This window comes from Aedes aegypti, chromosome 2, assembly GCF_002204515.2.
Source record: "Aedes aegypti strain LVP_AGWG chromosome 2, AaegL5.0 Primary Assembly, whole genome shotgun sequence".
NCBI lineage: Eukaryota > Metazoa > Arthropoda > Insecta > Diptera > Culicidae > Aedes > Aedes aegypti.
In genome coordinates, this window is record NC_035108.1 from 23,291,621 (window position 1) to 23,315,361 (window position 23,741).

General features: G+C 38.4%; 1 protein-coding gene and 1 non-coding gene across 10 annotated transcripts in view; both read right to left on the reverse strand.

Moving 5' to 3' along the window:
• The window catches only part of LOC5571255 (potassium voltage-gated channel subfamily H member 6), a 529,023-nt gene that overhangs the window by 248,749 nt on the left and 256,533 nt on the right, over nt 1-23,741 (reverse strand). The window lies entirely within an intron of this gene.
• Nucleotides 8,925-8,996, reverse strand: Trnat-ggu. Its single transcript has one exon. It is a non-coding gene; the product is annotated as a tRNA-Thr (tRNA).

Below are 23,741 nucleotides of genomic sequence, written 5' to 3' on the forward strand. Positions count from 1 at the left end.
TTTCGTTGTTGTATTCTGCGCAACACTGGTAGAAAATCCTCGCTGGTCGTACCCAGCATTAGCGTGCAGGTTCTAGCGCTAGAAAACCGCGCTACTGTTAGCACATTTATATCTTCGACATCAATAACATCATACTACCATGCTATTGCTTTCAGAAAACGAGATCATTTAAACAAACTGAAGTATTTGCTATTGACAAACTGCCAATAGCTCTATCAGAACTATTTCCGTTTGTTATTGGTATCAGTTTCATCACGACTTCATGGCGCAAGGTGAAATATACAGGGTTGAAGATGAGAGCTTTTCATCGGACGGAGGTGAGGTGATTGAAAGGTGGAAGAAGCATTACGAAAACCATTTGAATAGTGCTGAGGGCACAATCACGGAGGTTCATGGCAGTAGAGGAAATGTTGGTCTATAGTAACCACTTTGAGGGAAGTTAAGGATGCCGGTCACCAGTTAAAGAATAACATGGCAGTTATAAAGGATGGTACGAGTGGAAGCCTGGTCATTTGTCTGCATCGGTAGAGAGTCAGAAGCAAGGAGACATAACAGCTACCGAAGGAGTGAAGTCAAGGGGCTACAAAAAAGGCGAGTGGTCCCTATATTTCTCAATCTGTAATGCTTTTAGATATAGAAGAGTCAAGGTATAGTAGATTAGTTGATGGAAAGTGATAGAAGGAGAGCAAAACTAAGTGATAATAATTTAAGATAGGCCCTCATTAGAAAAATATGACCATTGGTCGCGACGACGATCGCATACTAACTTGTAAGACGATAATGATTGTTCTTAACTAAAGGCTCAACTTAACGACACTGTTCTTAACTTAAGAGGAAAATAACTATCATCGTTTTAGAAATTTACAAAACCAGTTTTTTTTGCTCAAATTTGAAGCAATGTTCATGAAAATCTATGATTTCTATGCTATCTATAATGCAATGATAGATTTTCATGAGGATTTCTTAAAAATTGAACAAAAAACTGGTTTTTCATTTTTGATGATTGTTGATGATTGAATGATGGATTCTCGAGCCTTAAGACCGGTTGGATAATGAAGGAGCCATGCGATACTAAACATCGTGAGTGGGATCATGTCAACGATGGTCTGGATCTAGATTGCCTTTGATTTGACCACATGACATCATAAAACATCCTATATGTTACTGATAAGTTCAAATGACCATTTCAATTCATATTCAACGGCTTTGTCTGGTGCTGATGATCTTCTTCTACTTGGCATTAACGTCCCCACAGGTGCTGATGATGTTGTTCATAAATATTGAGCTGATGGCTTTTTTGAACTCTTTGTAAAAACCCATCTGGAGTAATATCTACCCTATCAAAATCATCTTATTAGATACCACCCACATTTCTCCTTACGTTTCTCAGTTGTTTTTCAACGAATAAAGCTGATTTTTTGAATTAAAGTTCAGACATAGGGTAAGTGTTCCCTTAGTGGTGGGTGTTTCTATAGTTGCGATAGTGCCGTTTTCACTGATTTAACTATATAAGCCACAGAACTGACACTGCCAGTCGACGTATTGGCTTGTTAACACACGGAATAGTTGAAAAAAAGTGTTCAAATCGCTTAAAAACTGATGAAATACCACTGAAATTGCTAAACCTTTTCTTACCTGTACCAATAGTTGCGGTAAAGTGTTCCTATAGTGGAGAAACCCATAAGAAAACAACGGATACCGCAACTATATGAACACAAATTAAAAATACACCGCAACTAAAGGAACAGTGAACCAATAGTGGAGCTATTATTTTTCACTGACATGCCGTGAATTACTGCGATGAAATATTTTTTCTCATTGAGTCAATGGTCGTTTCTTCCCGTTAGAACATTAACTTGTACATTAATTGCGCTTCTTGAATTTAGACGGTTAAAAGAAGTTCAATCGTGCTTAGTACCTCCACTATTGATACATCTTCCCTACTATTAGCTTAATGCTCACAAAAAATGTTCAATAAATTGGTTACAAAACAATAGAAAAAATGTATTTGGTTCGATGTGAATTGCAGAATCTGGTAGAAATCTTTACTTATTATACCTATATTTTTTTTACGATTTTCAATATTTTTCCGTTTAACATCACCTTGCAATGTTTTCATCTCTGAATAAAAGTCTCAATTAACTTCTTTAAAATATAGAGCTTTTCATCATTATTTAGGTGTCGAAAAAATATTTTGTTTAATTGTTAGTTAAATAATTATATTGCTAAATACATCAAAAATCCATCTCAAACCATGCGAAATAACTTTTTTCTCCCACGACGGATATTTTTGACCCCATACAAACTTTTTCTAGGACTCATCTAGATCTTCCAAATGATATATGACTCATCTGTGTACATTCCGGGTCCAGATTTGCCCAATCTCCTTTGAACTAATTTAATAATTATTATGAATACGGAATTTTAATCTCGCAGGAATAAAGGAAAACCATCATAATTTGAAAGTGAGAATTTATTTGAACCACACTAACCACGACTAAATATGATTAAACTATAATAAAAACGCTCAATCCATATTAAAATTTATTCTACACCATTATCAAATTGTTCATTTGAAAAATTTCTGTGCACTACTATACAATAAGGGAGATTATACAACAAGTCATGAATGCCTTTGAATTTCATGAAGTTTTAAGTAGAGAACTATTTTTCCAGTTGTGGTCTTATGTTGTTGTCATGCAATTTTCAAGCTCTCTATGTTTATTTGATCACCATTATTATTTTTACTATCAATATGTTAAGCCAGTCGAACCAGCTACGATCTAAGCTAAAAGTCGGAAGTGCAACTTTGACCGCATATCTCTGTCCGAGTTTCCGAAATGATTTGCAATTTGTTTTCTGCAATGGAACCGGACATTATTCAAGATTAATGTTCAATTTTAGGGTATTGAAATAGATGCGCCTACCCAAAGATGTTGCGCAAAAATCACTTCCTAGTTTTTTTTTAATAACACATTTTCATCACGAATCTTCCTTAGCCGAGAGGTTAGAGTCCGCGGCTACAGAGCAAAGCCATGCTGAAGGTGTCTGGGTTCGATCCCCAATCGGTCCGGGATCTTTTCGTAATGGAAATTTTCTTGACATCCCTGGGCATAGAGTATCATCGTACATGTCACACGATACACTAATGAGAAAATGGCAACTCGGGCAAAGAAAGCTCTCAGTTAATAACTGTGGAAATGCTCATAAGAATACTAAGTTGATGAGCAGGCTCTGTCCCAGTAAGGACGTGCCAAGAAGAAGAAATCATTATTATCATCATTATCATTACGAGTTTAATCACCATTCTCAAGTTGTGTCACTACGGCTCATAACGTTCGAAATTATTGAAATGTGTATGTTTGCTGGCGCCTAGCGGAGCTGCTTTTGGCACGCGCGATCCAGAGTTGAAACTGGGAGATGGTGATGATGATGATGATGGTGGTTCCCGAAATCAATTTCCAATGTGGTAGCTGGCTGATGAGTTCATAGAATTTCAAACAAATTGAATAATAACTTCAATTTTCAAAAAGAAACGCACACACAAGTTATTTTGTCCATATCTCTGTGCTAACACGTCTAATTGAAACTGACTATGGGGCAGTCTTACTTCAAAAGTATTTTGTAATAAACATGCGTTTAAAAAAAATGTTTTTTGGTCAATTGTCAAAATTAGTAAATTATTTATTGCCAAATAAATACGTTTTGATGATTCAATAAGCATTTTGAAACTATTCCCAACCATAATGATTATCACGATCACTTCTCTAGAAGTAGTTATTTTCCAGTTATTAAAAAAAAGTATTATTCAAATAAACGGGGCCTTCCTTAGCCGAGTAGTTAGAGTCCGCGACTACGAAACAAAGCCATTCTGAAGGTGCCTGGGTTCGATTCCCAGTCGGTCCAGGATCTTTGCGTTAAGGAAATTTCCTTGACTTCCCTGGGCATAGAGTATAATCGTACCTGCCACACTATTTACAAATGCGAATATGGTAACTTTGGCAAAGAAAGCTCTCAGTTAATAACTGTGGAAGTGCTCATTGAACATTAAGCTGAGAAACAGGCCCAGAGTGGTCGTCATGCCAAAAAGAAGAAATTTTTTTTTAAATAATTAAATAGACAATTTTCATTAGTTATTCGCGATTTTCCACCAAGTAAGTAAGTCAGTAGAAAAATTTGACCTATATTCCATAAAAAAATGTTCACGATATGATTAGGTTTGGGCGTTATTAGCCCGAGCCTAATCATATAAAAGAAGTAGAAGTTTTCAAACTTTCTATACCAATTACATATCTCCCATCGGCAAAGACGATTCCCCAATAATATTCCAAAAGCATCACTCCCACACGTACCTTACGACAAATACACGAGCGGTACGAATCTAAGCTTTCTCTCCGTCCACAGCCCTAGTTGGTCCCGTTTTGCTCATTCTCTAACCCGCTCTCCGGGAAAATGCCACCTTCCACCTACACAGCGGCAGCGACGGGCACTAGCGCACATGCTTTCCATTATTCCTGCCGTCCGTACCGGCTAGTCAACAACGGTTGTGGTGGGTGGCATAGCATATCTAGGATGCATGCTACTAGATAGGACCATTCAACTCGCGAAAGACGCTTTTCCGAGAGCAAGAATTTTCCACCAAAGAGAACACACAACGGAAGTGCTTCTACACCCCCCCTCCCAATAATCGCCCGTAGGTACCTTTGTATGTGATTCACCGTCATTGAATTGTTGTTGTTGTAAAAGCTGGCAGTTAAGTAGGGTGGCTCATTTTTATGTGAAAAATATCTAACTGTAACAATGTTAAGATTTACCTCCTCCCCTTTACTTTTGTTCATTTGAATTTCCAGAAGTTAACGAAACAAAGTCTCGTTCATGCCAAACGAACAAATTTTGAGGGGTGTAGGTTAAGATTTTTCTAGTTCGATTATTATGAGCCACCCTACTATTCAGTCCTCCCGTACCGAGAGTCCCTTCCAATGATAAGCGATAATGATGATTATTATACTGACGATTGGGAAGGTGGTGAATTACACTGTTTCTCTCGCCGTTTCGGCCCCATAAGGGTTTTTGTTTTTCGAATGCATTCAGTATTGTTGTAGGTGGGTAACGCAAACTTTCGAACTCAACCGAGAGGATTGCCGATCGGTATAAAATTTTGATGCAGCTTGGGGAGATTAATTACCAGCTGACCAAAGTGCAGCATGGGAAAGTCCGTCCCGAACTGCACTTCACATAATTAAAGTACAGATGGGATCGATTGAAAGTTTGTGAGTAAACAGAAGGGACCTAGGGCCGCGTTGGGGAGACACGGTTCGGAGTTAACGGATGGTGGCCGGACTAATTAGTTCAGGGGCTTTGTGTCAATATTTTAATGGTTTAGATTTTAGATAGAGTGCCCATTTCCCGGTCATTTTGCTCGTCCCGGGATTCGGGACAAAAATCTATGCTTTTCCCGGGAAATCCCGGGATTCATCAAATTTTCAATAAAACTAGCATTTCAGATGAAATGGAAGTACAAATTTAACAATACAATACTGCCCATAACTGCATATTTGTAACATTCGACAAAAGTAGACATTGAGTAAATGGGATACCAAGTTTGCATTTTATTGCAGTACGGGAGCAAACTACAATTTCAAAATATCACTCAGTATTCAAAAGTGCTTATTTGAGGCTAAAATTTTGTACAACTCATATCGCATATTGGGTGAATAGTAGGAAAATAATTCTGATAGAAATTTTGTTGCTACTGCATTATGGGGCTCATGTATAATCTCAATGAGATTGTTATGCGATTACAATTGCCAATGTGACAAAACAACTTGATATTTTTTTTTCAAATTTTCTAGAACAATTTCACTGATTTCAGTAAGTGGATTGAAAGTATTTGTCATTTCATGACTCTCCCCGGTATTAACTCGAAATTGTCAAAAGTGTCGAATGTGACAAATATGCAGTTATGGCCAGAATATGTTTTCAATTAAATAAACAGATAATGTAACTTTTCAAAATAAAAAGTTAATTATAGCAAATCACATTTCAGATAAGACTTTCTTATTCTGATGAAGTAACCTAACAAAAATCAAAACTTAGCTTGACTAATTACGGGTTTGCAATTGATTTTCTCTATAACACATACAATGGAAGTATGATAAAAACTTAAGTCACAATTTTAAAGCATTTGAAAAGTCATTAAAACATTAGAACAAAAGAAACGATTAAAGATCATTGAAGGTATCGTAGATCATTATTATTGACTGAAGATTACTGCTGTGAATCGCAAGTCAGTTCCATCTGCATTTTGGCCAGAATTGAGTTGATATCAGTTTTCATTATATCTTTCAGCAGCACTAACGAGAAATCACTTTTTGTTCAGTAAAATTAGGAAAAACACCAAATCGAACTGTCCCATAATGAAAAGTAAACGCATGTTAGTCCCACTGCAGATTTTCGTATTGTGTAACACGTGTAACCCGACGGGTTCGGGTCGGGTCCGGGTTTGGAAATTTGAAATTTTTCGGGTTCGGATCACAAAATTATCGGGTACGGATCGGGTTCGGGCTTACAAAAAGTCGTGTTTGAGTCGGGTTTAGGTCGGGTTTGGTGAGAATTGTGAACAGAGTAACAACCTTAAAGCTTCCCTATGCATCCGAAACGATGAAATTACCATTTTTTAAAACTCGGGTTTTATTCGGGTTTTTCTTCCAACAATTTTTCGGGTTTCGGGTCGGGTTCGGGTTTACACATCAAACATTTTCCGGGTTCGGGTCGGGTCCGGGTTTGCTTTTCAATTATTGTCTCGGGTTCGGGTCGGGTACGGGTTTGAAGAAATAAAACAAGTCGGGTACGGGTCGGGTTCTGGTTTGAAAAATGTGAAACCCGACCATCTCTAGGAAATTGATCTTTTCATGAAAATAATTATTCGTTTATTCTCATTTCCATTATGCTTTACTATTTTATCAAATAAGGTTGATAGTAAGGAAAAATGTCATAGTTTTTCATTGAAATTTTAGTGGCTTTCATCAAATTCTATGTACATTTCGGGAATCCCGGGATGCTATGCTGTGGTAATAAAAAAGTTACCAAAATAATATGATTTCACACTAATATGGCACAACGTTTAGAACGGTCGATTTTTGGAGGTTATCAAAATCAAGGATTATTAAAAATCGGCAGGAAAATTCGACAATTTATATTTTTTATTTTCAAAAAATGATTGTACTTAGAAACCATCATCAATTAGAAGCTTGCTAAAAAATATCAAGTAATTTTTCGAGAAGCAATTTTGCAGATATCATAGAATCATTTTTTTATCATTTTTTTTAAAGAAAAATATCTTAAATTTAAATGGAACTGATATGAGTAGAATTTCTAGACGGAACTAATAATATAGTAGTTATAATAAAAATAACTTACGCCTTCATAGAGTTGCTGATTTAGTCCCCACGTCATATATTAAGCACAATAGAAAAACAAATAATTTATTTTCAGAAGACCACTCAAAGCACAATGACAATCATCAAGATTGGGAACACTGCTTGAATTAAATCAAATTTATTTTGCATGTATTATTTTCAGAATGTGTTATTTTGAGACTACCTATCAAAATATTTTGAGAAAAACGCTTACAGTTTGCTCTAGATAAAGAGTAAATTTGGTACCTAAGAATGCGGTTAAAACTCAAGATTTTGCTTTTTTTATACATATATAGTTTCTTTAGTAATCTAAACCAGTTTTGAACACCCTTATTACTTTAGTTTTTTGCTGGTAGTAAAAAGATGGTGTATCAGCAAATTTGACCATAAGGAATAGATCACTAAAGTGACTCAGCGTCAGGAACTGATGGAATATTATTGATGTTTTTAAAAGCTCTACCTTAAGTTGAATAGTAAAGGATACCATCATACAATTTGTTCATTAAATTTAGGATTTTTTTCATGCGAAAAATAATGCTTAAACTTGACGAACAGTTTTTCTTAGGAGTTTTTGCAAAAACTATTTAGTTCTTCAACCGAAAGCATTTTGTAAGTTTCTGTATTTTCATAACATTGTAGAATAATAGTTGAACGATACACAGAAAACCATTTACGATATCATCAATAAATAAAAAAGATATAGCATAAACAAGGTGTCCACTTTATAAAATGAACAGTCCTTACATCTATCGACCACCAACATCGTATGGAAAGAGCACCAAATTTTGAACTAGCACTAGGTTTCAACCCATTCATACGATTTTTTCCTACTTTATTAGAAAATTCAAAAATTGGCTTACAGATGGATTATCATTTCATTGCTTGAAGTACTGTAATGAACCATTTTGTGTGTAGTTTTGACACAAGATTGCATAAAAACTAAAGATTCCGTCAGTTTCTGAAAACACTATTAGTAGTTTTTCACATTATGGATCAAATTTTGGTATATTATGGATCAGTGTGGAAAATCAAGATATTTCAACTCAATGTTCTTGTACAGCAGTTAACTTCCTAGTCTCTTACCAGTGGACTCGCCGTGATCGTGTACCTAATAATGACCTAATTATCTATCTCTCTGCTCATAATAATAAGTTCTCATGGATCTTAAAATTATGACATGGGTGTATTCCAGGATGGGTAAAAGTTTCATGTCACTTCTCAATAGGATAATTCATGATTATCCAAATTAGTATAGAAATTTCCCAGCGGGAATTTTTGGTTAAAACAGGCTTAATTCATAACAGATCTTTTTAAGAAAATTCAGTCTGGCTATGTCAGATGGATAGCACAAATTTAACCAGTATAAAAAGTCCAAAAAAATCAACCAAAGTTTTTATCCAGCAACAAATTTTTTCTTTGACATTGATTCTCTTTTTTAAAGTAGTTTCACATGAATAAACTTGGTAAAGATGGATAAATTATGGGTTAAATTATGAAAAAACCCGCGTGCTCGGCTGGGATTCGAACCCAGGACTCTTGTATACCAGACGAGCGCTTTTCCAACTAAGCTACCGAGCCCAATAGCTCAGAAGGTTACGAGTTTCGAACTCGAGTCCCCACAGATCACGCAGACCATTTTCGTAATCCATTTCCATCCAGTTCATGTATGCTACACACGCGCGCAGAGCGAGTGCGATTTATTTAGTGTTAAAACTGTTTGCCTATTATACCTGCATCGCTTCCACAGCAAATTAATTTGAACTCAATAAAAATTTTCAAAGTAATACAAATATCAATATGAGATACCTCTGGTAAAATTCTTTAAATATATCGCTAATATTTTCGCGTTGATCTTCTATAGTTTAATCACAATAATTGAAAATAGTCCCTCCAACACGTTTGTTTTCTACAATCTATCCGCCCAAGTATCATGAAGCTTTGAAGTTCATGCAAACATTTTGTTAGATTTCAGATATAAACACCTTCAGTTTAAATTCCATTCATTTAAACGAAAAACATTTTTCATTTTGAAAGAGGCGAAGAAAACGAACAATAATTTTCCTAGTGAATCCTACAAAAACCACTTAATTTTTTCTGTGAAGAAATTTCATCAAAACGTAGTATTTTTTTTTTTTTGAACCAAAATGGGAAGTGGATGGATATTAGATATAACTTAAGAATCCCGAGACTTGCATTCGAAAAATAATTATGGAGTTATTTCTAGAATCGGAAACAATACCTTATGAAATATTTTGAGATTTTTTGAGAAATAAAGGAATTAATTGCAAAATCCTGTAAAGAAGTTTCTTTAAAAAAATCTCAAAAGAATCGATGATACTGTTTAAAGAAACACATCTCACATCAGTTTTTTTTTTCGTAAAATTCTGGGATGACATCCTAGAGGAACAATGATATAATCCTTTGAATGAATTTCTAAACAAAAAGCTAGAAAAATATTTATCATTTTCGTGGAAGAGTTTTTGAAAGAATAGTTAAACGTATTCCGCTAGGAAGGTTTTAATTATTGAAAATTTTCTTAACAGGGCATTTGGTTTGTTTTGAAGGAATGCGTGAAAATCAAATAAATTTGTAGAAAAATCCAAACAAACACCTAAAAATATTTCTGTGAAAAATGCTGATAGATCTGCAGAGAACTTGTCTGAAAAATTGCCAAGAATATTTTCCCAATTGAATCCTTTTTAATTGCTTACGAAAATCTTGTCACTTGGAGGAATCATTAATTTTTTTATTCAGTATGTCCTGGATAGTTTTTTCTATGAATTCTTCAAACAATCCTTGAACAATTACTGAGAGATTTTCTGAAATATTTGCTAAAGGATTTTGAATCTGATATTTTGAACTATTAAATGGAATTATATGTAATAAGTACGAGGAGGATCTTCCAGAAAAAATGCTGAGCTTGAGCTTGATGGGCCGCCCGGGGTTGCTACTCCAATATTGCCAGATCAGCTGCACTTACACAAGGAACCAACCAGATGACTGCTTGGAACTAACAGACACCCTCAGTGTATAAGAGTGCTGATGATCTTCTATGCTCCTACGTCAGAATGCAGACCAATGGGAGGAAGGGGGAGGAATTGATGATGCATTAAATTGGCTCCCACAGTAGACCGTATATACCACTGGGTCTACGCCAGTTCATGCGGGAAGGAGTAGAGCTGCTTTAATTTTTATGGCAGAGAGGCTTGCTGTTTGGCGGCGTGGAAAGCCGTGCTATAATGATGGAAGAATGAATGCGTAGGGAGACGGTTTTTGTCCGTCTCGGGTTCTAGCAAATGTTATGAACTGTGATAGAACAACTGTGATATATTAAGAGTGGAAGACAGAAGCAAGTAAAACAACTACAAAGGGATGGTACACAAATTATGTCACGCTAAATTTCAACTTTTTTGACATCCTTCCCCCCTTTTTGTATGAGTCCTCCGAAAATTTTGTAAGGCTTGTCACGCTAGGCTCGACCCACCCCCCTAGGAGCGTCACATTATTTGTACATGTGGAACCATTCTCGGGATCGCCGGAACTGGCTTGTAGACCTTGCACTATTGACACTGCTTTCCGGCTCGCTTCAAGCCGACTCTCCGACACGTGGAACCTCTCGTTGACCGCCGCTTCAGCATTACAATGCTTGTACAGCCGATGGTACCGAACAACGAGAAGTTTCGTCCCCTCGTGCCCTATGGGAAGAATGGCAGGAAACTTGAAGTCGAACGAAACCTGCTGAGGGCCTGTAAACCTTCCATATATCCGGATAACACCTTGCTCGTTCATGAAGGAGGATGATCACTGCTGGTCTTATCGATTCTCTTTTGCTTTCCATCTGGAAGTTCTTGGTTAATTTTGAGGATGACGTATTCATCGACGAAAGCATCTCGGTGGATCAGGTTGACGATGGTTGCTTCTGCCTTGACTAGCTCATCCCGACTCAGCCATTTCCGTTTACCTGATGGTTGCTTGACCCTGCATCAAAGATTGTCGATAAACTTGGAACATAAACAACAGCTCGGGCGAGACGTTCCCATTGGTAGAATCTTCCAAACTGCAGTAGCTGGTCCTTGACTACGTCGCTGTGCATGTGGATTGGGCGAAGTTCTTCCAGGTTCTTTTCTTCTCTTGTTGCTTGCTGAGGCCAAAAGTCCAGATGGACAGGAAGCCAGGAAAGTAACATCGCTGGATTTTGCATGATCCACTGCTGTAGCAGCTTGGTCCATCGCTTCCTTTGCTCAAACAGTGCGGTTGGTATACGCTCGTCCCATTCAAGCCCAGAGAGCCAGCTGTGCCCGGTCCTCAGGTCTTATAGCGATCCGGTGGGCCATCTCGCATATATTTGCACTGATGGCCAAATCGAACTGCCTAAACGAACTTAATACTGCGGGCAACGGAGCGAGAAGATCTGGAATTGAATGGTTGGCTTTGATCCTTGGCAGCCGTATCCCAAACCAGTCGAACTTTGTTCGGCAACCAATGATGTTTTGCGGTAGAAATCAGGTCCACAGCGGAATCGCTTTCCCGCATGGGTCTGCTGTGCGGGAACTCCACATTGTGGTATTTCCACAGCAAGCCTGTCTGGATCCTGCCCGACTCTGTACGTACAGTGGTACTTTCGAAGATCTGCTTCGCACGTCGATCTCCATCACTTTCCATTCTACAAGATCTAGGCCCCACACTTTCCAGCGCAAAAAAAAACCTTCACGAAGTGGTGCAGCTCGGGAGACCAAACCGAGATGTGGAATAGCTGATGACTGTTTGACTGGCCAGATTGCGCTTGTCCGAATGAGTTGTCCAACCCGATGAAGATCGTGGGGACAGCATTGGTGTAGCTTTGTATTAGAAGGCCTTGAAGATGTGGAAACAGTTTGCAGAGCTCGCCGAAATCCAGCGATTGAACTGGAAGGATCAGGCTCATAACATCGTGAACTTTGCTTGCAGTCTTTAGAGAATCGGTCGCTTGAGCTGTGTTTGGATTTCCATGATGAAGAAGTTTGTGATGGCGCTCCCTACAACCGTTTAAACTGTCCGTGGGTTCTCAGGCAGCGACGACACAGGTACTGCTCTCAAACGAGTTTTCAGCAATCTCCGAGTATGAAAGGTGGATGGAATCGTCCTTACGATCGCCGTTGCTAACGTTCTTCTCCCTTTTCTTCTCTACAGCGTGCGTGTTTATGAACATTTTCTCCTTCGCGTTTGGTTTCTCTTGCTCGCTATCATATCCATCCGCATAATTGACGAATATGTGAGCTTCCGAAACGAACTGATCCATGTAGCAGCCAAAAGAGGTAAGATCGACGCTGACATGCTAACGCATGAAGAGAGACCAGTTGAGCTTGAGAGTGTCTGGAAGCTTGCTTACTAGCTCCTGAAGAAGCAACGGGTTCGAAAGATGATCATGCAGATTCGCAGCTTGGATATGGCTGCAAAAATTTTTCACATCAAACCAAACCCAACTAGAGCTTCCAGGTGTTTCGGCTTGGGAGTCTGCGTTGACCGCACCTTAGCACGAAGCGAGTTGAGAATGTGTTCAGGACGACCGTTCTCGACTCAACGATGATTGCATCAGATAGCTCTGAACTGCCTCCAATGCACTCCTTTTCATACACAGCTGCAGCCGCATTAGATTTTCCCCGTCAGAGTAATCGCACTTCTCAGTGGTATTTTGGAAGCAGCTTAAGACCAACGGCCATGTGACAGGATTACCGGAGAAAGTAGGGCGCTCCTTGGACACGACTTGTCTGACGTGAAATGAGCTTGGTGTGTACTCATATGAGCCGGAATGAATTGCAGAAAGGGGAGAAGAAATTTGGAGGGGGCATTCTTTTTATTTGATCGGCTCGAGTCGATGGTGACGAATCAACCAAGCCCACAATATTTAATTGTGGGGCAATGGCGGCGTTGCTCTTCTGATGACTTGCTGGTGGAGGAGTGGAAGGAAGGAGTAATTTATTTATTTATATGTATTTCTTCATCTGACCTAGGTCTTAATGAAGTATGGCTGGGAAAACCTGAAATAGGCATAAAACCCGCATCTTTTCGAAACAAGTAACACAACAAATTACAAGAAAGGACACTTAAAATCTAAAACTAACAAACAAAGTGTTAAAAACCTAATATAACAAGATAAATACATTAAATAAAATCAAACTGTTCGAAAACTTCATTAGAACGAGCAACCATGTGTCTAATAGGATCATGTTGCCCGTATCGGCTATTGCGCGCATCCATATTGAGAAAGTTGCGTCGTCTCCAAGGGCGTTCTGGGACATAGATAAGCAACTCGTGGAGTATAGCTGGAGCATCAATTTCGTCTTTGAAGATCTTTCCTATGAAACTAGATTGCATTGAAACTCTCCTACTTTCCAAAGTATCCAATCCTAGCAGCATACATCGGTACTCATACGGAGGAAGATGAATTCTATCACGCCACGGAAGATTCCTGAGAGCCAGTCGCACGAACTTCCGTTGCACAGCCTCGAAACGATCGATCCAAACTTTATTGTATGGGCACCAAACTACTACAGCAGCTTCCAAAATAGAGCGAACTAAGACACAGTATAATGATTTGAAGCACAAAGGATCCGAGAAACCTTCTGCAATCTTAAATATGAAACCAAGATGCTTGTTTGCTCTAGAAAGAACGTCCTCATAGTGCGGCCTGAATGTCAGCTCATTATCCAGTGTCACTTCAAGATCCTTAACTTCGTTTTTACGTTCCAATGTTTGACCAGACAACGAATAATCGAAATGGATTGGATTATGTTTTCTGCTAAAAGTGATTGAGTAGCATTTCCTTACGCAGAGCTCAAGTTTATTGCGTTTGCTCCAGCATTCGAAAGAATTTAAGGTCGCCTGTAATGCCAAACAATCTTCAACGCTATTGACCACCATGAAAATTTTCACGTCATCTGCATAAAGGACTCGTTCTCCGCGAGGCACGATGAAGGCAACATCGTTGATAAACAGAGAGAACAAGAGAGGTCCTAGATTACTTCCTTGTGGCACTCCTGAAGGAATAGCAAAAGAATCCGAATGAGCTGCCCCAATCCGTACTTTCATAGATCGGCCGGAAAGATACGATTCGAACCATCTAACGAGGCTTGGCGACATCCCCAACTTCTCAAGCTTTCGAAGGAGAATAGCATGATTCACACGATCAAATGCTGATTTGAAATCCGTATAGATGACATCGACCTGCTTTCCTGCGTCCATTGACCGAATGCACAGCGAGGTAAACTCGACTAGGTTAGTATTCACTGACCGTTTTGGAAAGAATCCGTGTTGAGCAGTGGAAATGTAATTCTTGCATGATTCGAAAATAGCGTTATTCACTATTATTTCAATAACTTTTGAACATGCTGTTAAAGATGTAATTCCTCTGTAGTTGGCAATGTCACATTTGTCGCCTTTCTTAAAAATCGGAGAAAGCAAAGAAGTCTTCCACGCAGCGGGAAAGGTTCCTCGTTGTAACGAGTAATTGAACAATTTCATTGATGGCACTAAAAGGGCAGCTGAACACCTTTTCAGCAAACATGACGGGATTCCATCTGGTCCGGGTGATGCTGAGTACTTTAGCTTTCGTAAAGCTTCAAGAACGTGATCTTCAGTTATTTCAAAGATACCGAAATCGATGCTCTCCGAAGGAGTATTGCGTAAGGCCTCGGCTACTTGAGATGACGAGACATCTACGTCAGAAAAAGCAGCCTTGAAATGCTGTGCAAAAAGGTTGCACTTTTCAACATATCGAACATATGAAAGACGATTGTAGCTAACACACTTGTTGCTGGCCAGCACGAAGCGTCGTTTTAAAAGTGGTATGCGACTGCGTCTGTATTTCCGCAGTGCTGATCCCCTACGTTTTTTCAGTTTACGAAGGTAAGGATTTGTCCAAGGTGGTTTTAAAAGACAATTTACACCGTCTTCAGCACGATTACTAACATTAGGCAACGGAAAACACGTAACACCCAGTAGCCCAGTGACGAATTTTTCGTTTGACGAAAAGTTTCCACCGACTGGAGCGGGAATCGAACCCACACCCCGTGGCACAATACGCCTAGACGACTGACGCCGCTAACCGCAAGGCCACGAAAGGGCCGATTTCTAAGGCTGGGTGAGCTGTGTCGGGTACCACGAGCGCTTCAACTGCTTAAGAGAGACGACATACAGGTAGCGTTCTTTCATTCACCAGCACTAAGTCTAGGATCCTGTCGTTCGCGTTTTTTTTTATCGAATCGACTTGTGTTAGGCCATGTAAGTAGAAACCATCATACAGCGCACTACTAGAGGCACTGAGTCTTGTGCGTCCGGAGTCAATTTTAAAGCCTCCATCCTCAGAAGGAGACCACAGCATCTCAAGATGATTGTAGTCACCGAAAAGAAAGGCAAAATCATGTTGTTCCAAACCTGACATAACAGATTCAACAGATTCCAAATGCTGCTGAATGTCTAGCAGATCATTTTTGCGGTACTAACAGCAAAACCTCGTTAACGGACCTTCACCCAGACTTGCTCCAAAGAACTGCGCACTGAAGATGGATCAATACAGGATTGCAAGCAGGACGAAACGGCTATTAACACCCCACCACCTCTAGTTTTTCTGCGGTTAAGTGGGCTGCGATTAGTTCTGTAGACTGAGTATGCATTACCAAATAACTGAGGTGAAAAGATACAATCGTCGAGCCAAGTTTCCGTCAGTACAATTATGTCATATTCTGCATCTGCAACTACTACAAAAAACTGATCGATTTTGGTGCGAAGTCCTCTGACATTTTGGTAATACGCTCACAGTTCTGAAAGAGATTCAGATGAAGAGTATCCACGAATTGAATGATGAACATCACTCTGGTTTGATCCCGCCGATATGTGCTGTGTAATATTACAGGAAGCGCACTGTTCGTGTGTATATCGTACTTGCATTTGTGATGATTTTGGAACACAGGACCAGGACGGCTGTTGAACGCTTGCTGGAGAGGCTCGACTGTGTTGAGCGTATTAGAGCCTTCCATCAGGCTAGAGGCAAGTGTGCGTCCTGGTGGATGATACTCTAGCGTTGAAGATCTTGTTAAGTTACTGGCGTTGTGACTGGAATCGAGAGGCGTTTCAGACAGTGAACAATTCGTATCGAAGTCGTACTTGCCTGAGTTCCGATTTTGGAAGACCTCATCTACAAGAAAGGCGACAAGTTAGGTTGTGAAAAGTTTCTAAATGCGGCCTACAAAGTATTATCCCAGATCATCTTCCGTCGTCTGTGTAAACAAGTTCGTGGGAAGTCATCAAGCCGGCTTCGTTGACGGCCGATCGACAACGGATGAGATCTTTACTGTACGCATTGGCGTAGCTAGGGTTTTTTTCTGGAGGGGGCCTAGGGGGGGGGCCTAGCGAATTATTATTTTTTTTCATAGAAGTAACGTCGTTCGCAATAATCACGATTTTCACAATTTACATAGTTTGCATAGATTTTACTTCTTTGTTATTTTGTCTGATATCATTGCACATCAGTGATATTTGTAAATTTATATTTAAACTACATAAAATATTCTTTCTTTTTCTAATCAAGTAAAATAAATAAAATTTCAAGAGGTCTTCTAAAGAACTTACGATGAATATTCCTTGTGATTCTTCAACAAGATTTCTAGATATTCAACCATGTGTTTTAAAGGATTCCTCTGAGAATTCCCACAAAGATTACTTCATGAATTATTTCCGTACGTTTTCACTGCTTTCTCCGAGAACTCCAGATAGAGAAGTTTTCACTGAGTTCCTCCTGTGATTCCCACGGGAAATCATTTCCGGGATAAATAGTTATTGTTCAATATTTTTCCAGATGTTACTTGAGGGTTTCTGAATTTTCCAAAACAAATCTCAAAGGATCTTCACCGAGATGCTTTAGAAATTCTTTTAAAATTTCCCAAGAAGACTCTCTACGTGCTTATTACATATAAACTGTAATTGTTAGTCTAAAATATCATCCAGTTGCTCAAAAATAATTTGTAAATGATTTTCCGGAATTACTGAGGATTTCTTCGAGAAATTCTAGGAATCTCACTACAATTATACATTTTTTCGCAGAAAATTCTCTAAGTGTTTCTTTAGATCTTTTCTAAAATCCGTGAAAATACTCAGAAGTTACCCGAGCAAGTTGATGAGGGATTTCTTCAGAGAATTATATTACTGTGTCCTTCTATAAAAAAGAGATCCATGCAATAATTTTCCAAAGATTCTTTAAATCAGTACTAATGATTCTCTCGGAGAAAATTTTTAGAAACTTTCTTACAAATTTGCTAAAGGATTTCGCAATTCATTCTTGAACTTCTCAAAAAATTATCCAGAAAATCCATCACGTATTCTTTCAGGTTCTAGAAATTACCCTGTATTTTTTTCCGAATTAATGTGCGATTCTTCCATAAATTACATCTAGAAATCTATCGACTCTCCATTTCAGCTCTAAAAATTACTCAAGAAATAACTCAATATTTTTTAGAGAAATCTTTAGAAATAACTTCACGAATCACTCCATATCCATATCTAATTTAAATCAGATACACAATCAGACAAAATTTTTGGAATAACTTTTCAAAAAATGGTTCGGTAATTTTAACCAGAATTAAATTTGGAAAAAAAATGAATTCTTGAAAAAAATTTCAAGAATTCGACGTGGAATTTTTAAGGATTTACTACAAAAAAAATGTTTCATTTCAATATTTTTTACTTTAATTTAATTTAACTTTTTTGTGTGAATGTTCTAAATTATTATACTGTAGAAGTTTAAGGCGAAAATATTGGTGGAATACTGAATCTTGGAGTGAACTAAACATTACTTAAAAAAATGTAGAGAAATTATTTATGGGCCTTCACCAAGATCTGACTTTCAGGAACCATAAGTATACGAATTTTGCAATTTTTCAAAAGTTCTTGAATTTAACTTTTATCATTAGATTCTGTTAAGTGTTGCTTTTTAAAATATGAAAAGATTTTTAAACGAAGTTCATCATGCATAGGAAGAAGAAACAACAAAATGTTGAAGCTAGGAGAAACAACAGATGGACACCGGAACAACGAAAATTTAGTGATTATTCATAATATTTTCTCTAGATGTGAATGATTACTGGATAAATAAAACCTCTCTAACAAATTAAAAAAAAAAAAACAAGGTTTCCAAGAAGTTCCATCGGAATCTTCATTAAAAAATATCCTTGAAAACTCTCAGATTTCCTTGCCTGACCCCACCAGAAAGCCTTTGAGAATTCCGACTTAGTATTGAACAAGAATTCAATCTCAGAATATGGATGCTGTCAATAATTGATAAAACTATTTCTAAAGAAATGTTTTAATGAAGCTTTTTACGAAATACTTTATGTATAACTTAATAAATACCTTTACGCTTCTCAGTCATTTGATAAATATTTTTCCATAGTTTTTATGCTAATTTGTGCAGTACACAGCAAAACATTCTCAAATTTACATGGCACGTATTTTTTTCTGATAATCATGTAAAACGAGTTGCAACTGAACATTCAACGATAATTAACGTAAACTGTCTCATTGCATTCGATAATGCTTGCAAACATGAGTGAAACTGAAACATTTCATGATCTTCCATCCAACATTCGCCAATGTTGCATGCTTTCTTGCATCTTGAAAGTGAAATTGCAAAGAAGAAGGTTTACATGATTCTACGCTGAATATTCTGTCAAAAATAATGCACATGGATGAATCGACGACTTGTCATTCCATGTGCATTATTTATGATCTAATTTTCAGCGTGAAAATCATGTAAACCGTGCCGTTTTGCATGCAACATTCTTCGAGAGAAGACGTTTTGCGTTCAATATTAAGGATTTTGGTAACAATGTTGTATATAATAGATGTGTTTATAGGTTTTATCATTGAATAATACATGAGAAATGGCTTTGCATGATTGAGGCTAATATTACGTTACGTGTAAATCTAAGATTTTTTTTGGTGTGTAGTATTACTGTATTACTGGGACTTTTCAACAAAATTCCTCTGTACATTCGAAGGCAAGCGACATTTTCAGAACATTTTTCGTAGATAATTCTTGCAAGATTTTCTGACGCAATTTGCAATGTATTTTGGAAATATTTTTAAAGAACTTATGATGAACTTCGCGCAACCATCTAGGCAAGGTGTACCGGTATTCGCCATGTACCAGTTATTAGCCATCCCAGATGATACACCGTTTTACGACATATATGGTTGCCAATTGTTTAGTGTTCGCTAAATTGCTTTAAGATGATACGGAAACATTTATGTAAACTGCAAAATTTTCTCAGAAAATTATAGGATAAAATCATTTTTCCCAAAATTTTTGCTCCTTTGCACCTATTTTTCGCCATGGTGTTCCTGATTCGCCACCCTCCATAAAAAATCAACGTAGGTGGCGAATTCAGGAACCGAAATTAAAATCGTGGCAAATACTGGTGCAAGTGGTCCAGTATTCGCCCCCCCCCCCCATTTTTAATACAAAAACAAAGTTTCTGATTAGTTTTTATATTTTCCCTGCTAAGCATGGATTGAAAGCTTTCGTTTAATGTATTGACAGTAACCTTAGGGTGGCCAAAACTGGTACACCTCCCCTATATACATAAAAATGGAGTGGTGTTTGTATGTCACGAATAGCCGTGAGAACGGGCTGTCGGGTTTTGAAAATTCTCCTATAGTTATGTTTCTTGAGGGTTCCGACGTGTTTGTGTGTATGAAAAGTTCAGGATATTCACTGGGAAAGAAGGAAAAAATGAGAGTGGACGAAACTGTCATTTTGTATGGGACGTTTCATGGTGTTTTTCAACAGCCTACTTGATGGCGAGACGAAGTTTGCCGGAGTTGCTAGTTGGTAATAAAATTGTTGGAAGAACTTTTGAAAGTAATTTACAGATACATTATAAGATTTGACAGAACTAATTAATTTATGGAACAAATTCGAGGGAAAACTATGAACTTTTCATAGTTCAATCCGGAAACATGCTTCGGAATCAATTTAAGAATAAAAAGTACACATAGAAGGAACGGTTGTCCTCCTGGAGGAATTTACATTGACAGTATGAACAAATCTCACAACATTATCTGACTAATTTCCAAGAGAGTTGTAGCAAAAGCTGTGAAGTCACCTTTTGGTATTCCTTATAGAATTCGGTTATTCTAAAATTTTTACAGGAATATCGAAGGGTGGCTTTAGATATTTTACTACAAATTTATAGGAAACTAGTTAAATTATCTTGAAAAATTTAAGCAAAATAAAAGAAAGAAATACCTGCTGGAATAAAAACAATGGTCCATTTTGTTACACTTATTCACACCAGTTTAAATTTTTGCCATCTTATCCTTGAAAACATTTGTTATGAATTTTCACCAAAAACTCCCGTTAACTACTGTCTAAGAAATTCCTTTAGTAATTTTGCTTCTTTTTTGTTTTTCAATTAATGTGGATTTCTGGAAACATCGTTTCGGGCATCCTATAGAGTATAGAACCATGATTTTACGCAAAGTTGCGTACTTTAAATTTTACAAATCTTGATTTTCTTCGATCATCCCTAGAAACTTATTCTATCTAGCTACAGCTATAGACAAGTATAAGACGTGCAGGCAGAATAGTAAGCTTAGTGTAGAGATTTGATGCTTGGAATGGATGCATTTCCCCTTAATATGTCACTGAAATTGTGCGTAGATTCTATTTTTAAGAAACAATTATGCTAATAAACATGGTTTAGATTTCTAGCTGACCAAAGGCCATATAATTGTGTTTTTCTGCTGTGAGATTCGGTGCGATATCCAACGCCTCACGCAAAATGTGGGATATCATAATACTGTTTTATGCTGAAACATCGGAAAAAGCATTGCTTGAATTATTAACAAAATACAAATTTTAAGATCCAAATTTCGAATAATGAAGCAATAACACACCATGGTAGTTTTTGCAATGGAAACATTCCGCTTATCACACAACAACAAGCTGGTTCCAGCGGTAACCAATCGAGCGACAGTCGAACGGTTAATCCTTGGGTTGTCGTACGATTTACTGAAGTCAGAACCGCCACGCTGATGCTGTGTACGACTAGCGAGGTTTTCCCACTATTGTTGTACAAAATAAAAGAACGTTACTAATGAAGAGTTATTTTTGAATAATAAGAGTCATGTCAATTGATTCAGAAAATGTTTATCAACGTTAAAATTATAAAAATTGTTCTTTTTTTATATTTATTTTAATTATTAGCATCCAAAATTCTGGAGGGGGTCTGGATCGTTCTGGGGGGGCCTGGCCCCCCTGCCCCCCCTGTTCCTACGCCAATGACTGTACGGCAAATCCTCCAAAAATGTCGTGAATACCAGGTCCCAACGCATTACCTTTTCATCGATTTCAATGCGGCAGACCGCGTAGAGCTATGGAAAATCATGGACGTGAACAGCTTTCCCGGGAAGCTCACGAGACTGATAAGAGCGACGATGGAAGGTGTGCAAAATTGTGTGAAGGTTTCAGGCGAACACTCCAGTTCGTTTGCTTCGCGGGTGATATGGACATCGTCGGCCGAACATTTGAAAAGGTGGCAGACCTGTACACCCGCCTGAAACGCAAGGCAGCAAAAGTTGGACTGGTGGTGAATGCGTGCAAGACATGCTAGTTGATGGGGCCGAGCGCAACAGAGCTCGCCTAGGTAGCAGTGTTACGACTCCGATGCAATTTGTCTCCTATGGTATGTCAGATCGGCAAGGCATACAATCCACGATCCCTAGCCTCTTGTTTCCAAACCCCCCCATTGAATTAAATTCAAGATACTTCTGTCAGATGTATTTAGGGAAATCGTAGGTAACTCGATGATATCATAAAATAATATATATTAATCCGTATTAACGGATATTAATACCAATATTAATGAGTGTCTTGCCCCATGGTTACGATAGACGGGGATACGTTCAAGGTGGTTGACGACTTCGTCTTCCTTGGATCCTTGCTGACGGCTGACAATAACGTTAGCCGTGAAATACGGAGGCGCTTCATCAGTGGAAGCCAGGCCTACTATGGCCTCCAAAAGAACTTGCGGTCAAATAAGATTCACACCCGAAACAAATGTATCGTGTACAAAATGCTCACAAGGCCGGTAGTTTTCTACGGGCATGAAACGTGGACGATGCTCGAGGAGGACTTGCAAGCACTTGGAGTATTAGAACGTCGGGTGCTTAGAACGATCTATGGCGGTGTGAAGGAAAACGGTGGGTGGCGCGAAGGATGAACATGTTGCAGGAATGCCGGACTTTGCCGGTCTTCAGAATCGTGTACTAGACTCGACTACAAGTCGTGAAATTCTTCGTTAAAAATTCGGTGGAATTTTGTCAATGGTTATGCGTCAAACATCAACTTTAATTTTTTTTTCTACAGGATAATATAATTCTGAGTGAATAAATGGAGACGCATAGTTGCACACGTTCATTCTACTGCAAAAGTGCTACGGTTTCTCAAAAAAGCAATACATTATGAGCGTATTCCCAGTTGTCCTCTTCACCTTCGCGTTCACCAAATGAGCTTAGCAAGTCCTCCGCATGAGTTAATTAAGTAGTTACTTTCGACCTTTCGAGGTTTGTGTTTATGCACAGTAGCTAGTAAACAAATTCAGGGTAGTAAATCGTTTCGCAGGAAAAACTTTGGGTCTAATAAAAGTAACTTGCTTAGCATGGGAATGAATGCAGTGACGGATGTTAGTACCGTAGGTGATGCAGGTGCCTAAAATTCAATAATCGACACACTCTTAGCCTACAACGTAAACGAATGCACAAACCCCCGAAGAAAGCCTCAGAAGTTCGTATGCAAAAGTTTCATATTATGCAAAACGAAGGAAAAAATACGACGAAAATATAAAGCTTTTTCTTCTAAACGGGAACTCAGCACGTGCTGCTGGTGAAGAAGTTTTCCGCCCTTCTTCGGAAAGTATGTACAAGAATTCGAAAAAAAAAGTCTAGCGACGAACGGCCGATGGAAAAGGCAGGCGACGGCGGAGATTTATGATCGAAGCCTGAAAGTCAGCGTCATCTAAGCCGCTTGGCAGGTTATTCGAGTGACAAACATAAGCACTAAGGGCCGACAAAAAATGCGGCATCAGTTGAAGCCACTTTCACATTTTGGTCGCCAGACAGGACCGGTTCGTTTGCAGCGCCCAATCGAGTTATGCCACCATACATCACCCTAATTCAAGCCCAAGTCAGCTGCCCAAGTCAACGATGCATTTGGGGACCGTGGAACGGGGTGTCTTCAATAATGCAGGTGCCACAACATCAGAAGGCCGGCTGTAGAGGCGCTATCCCCGT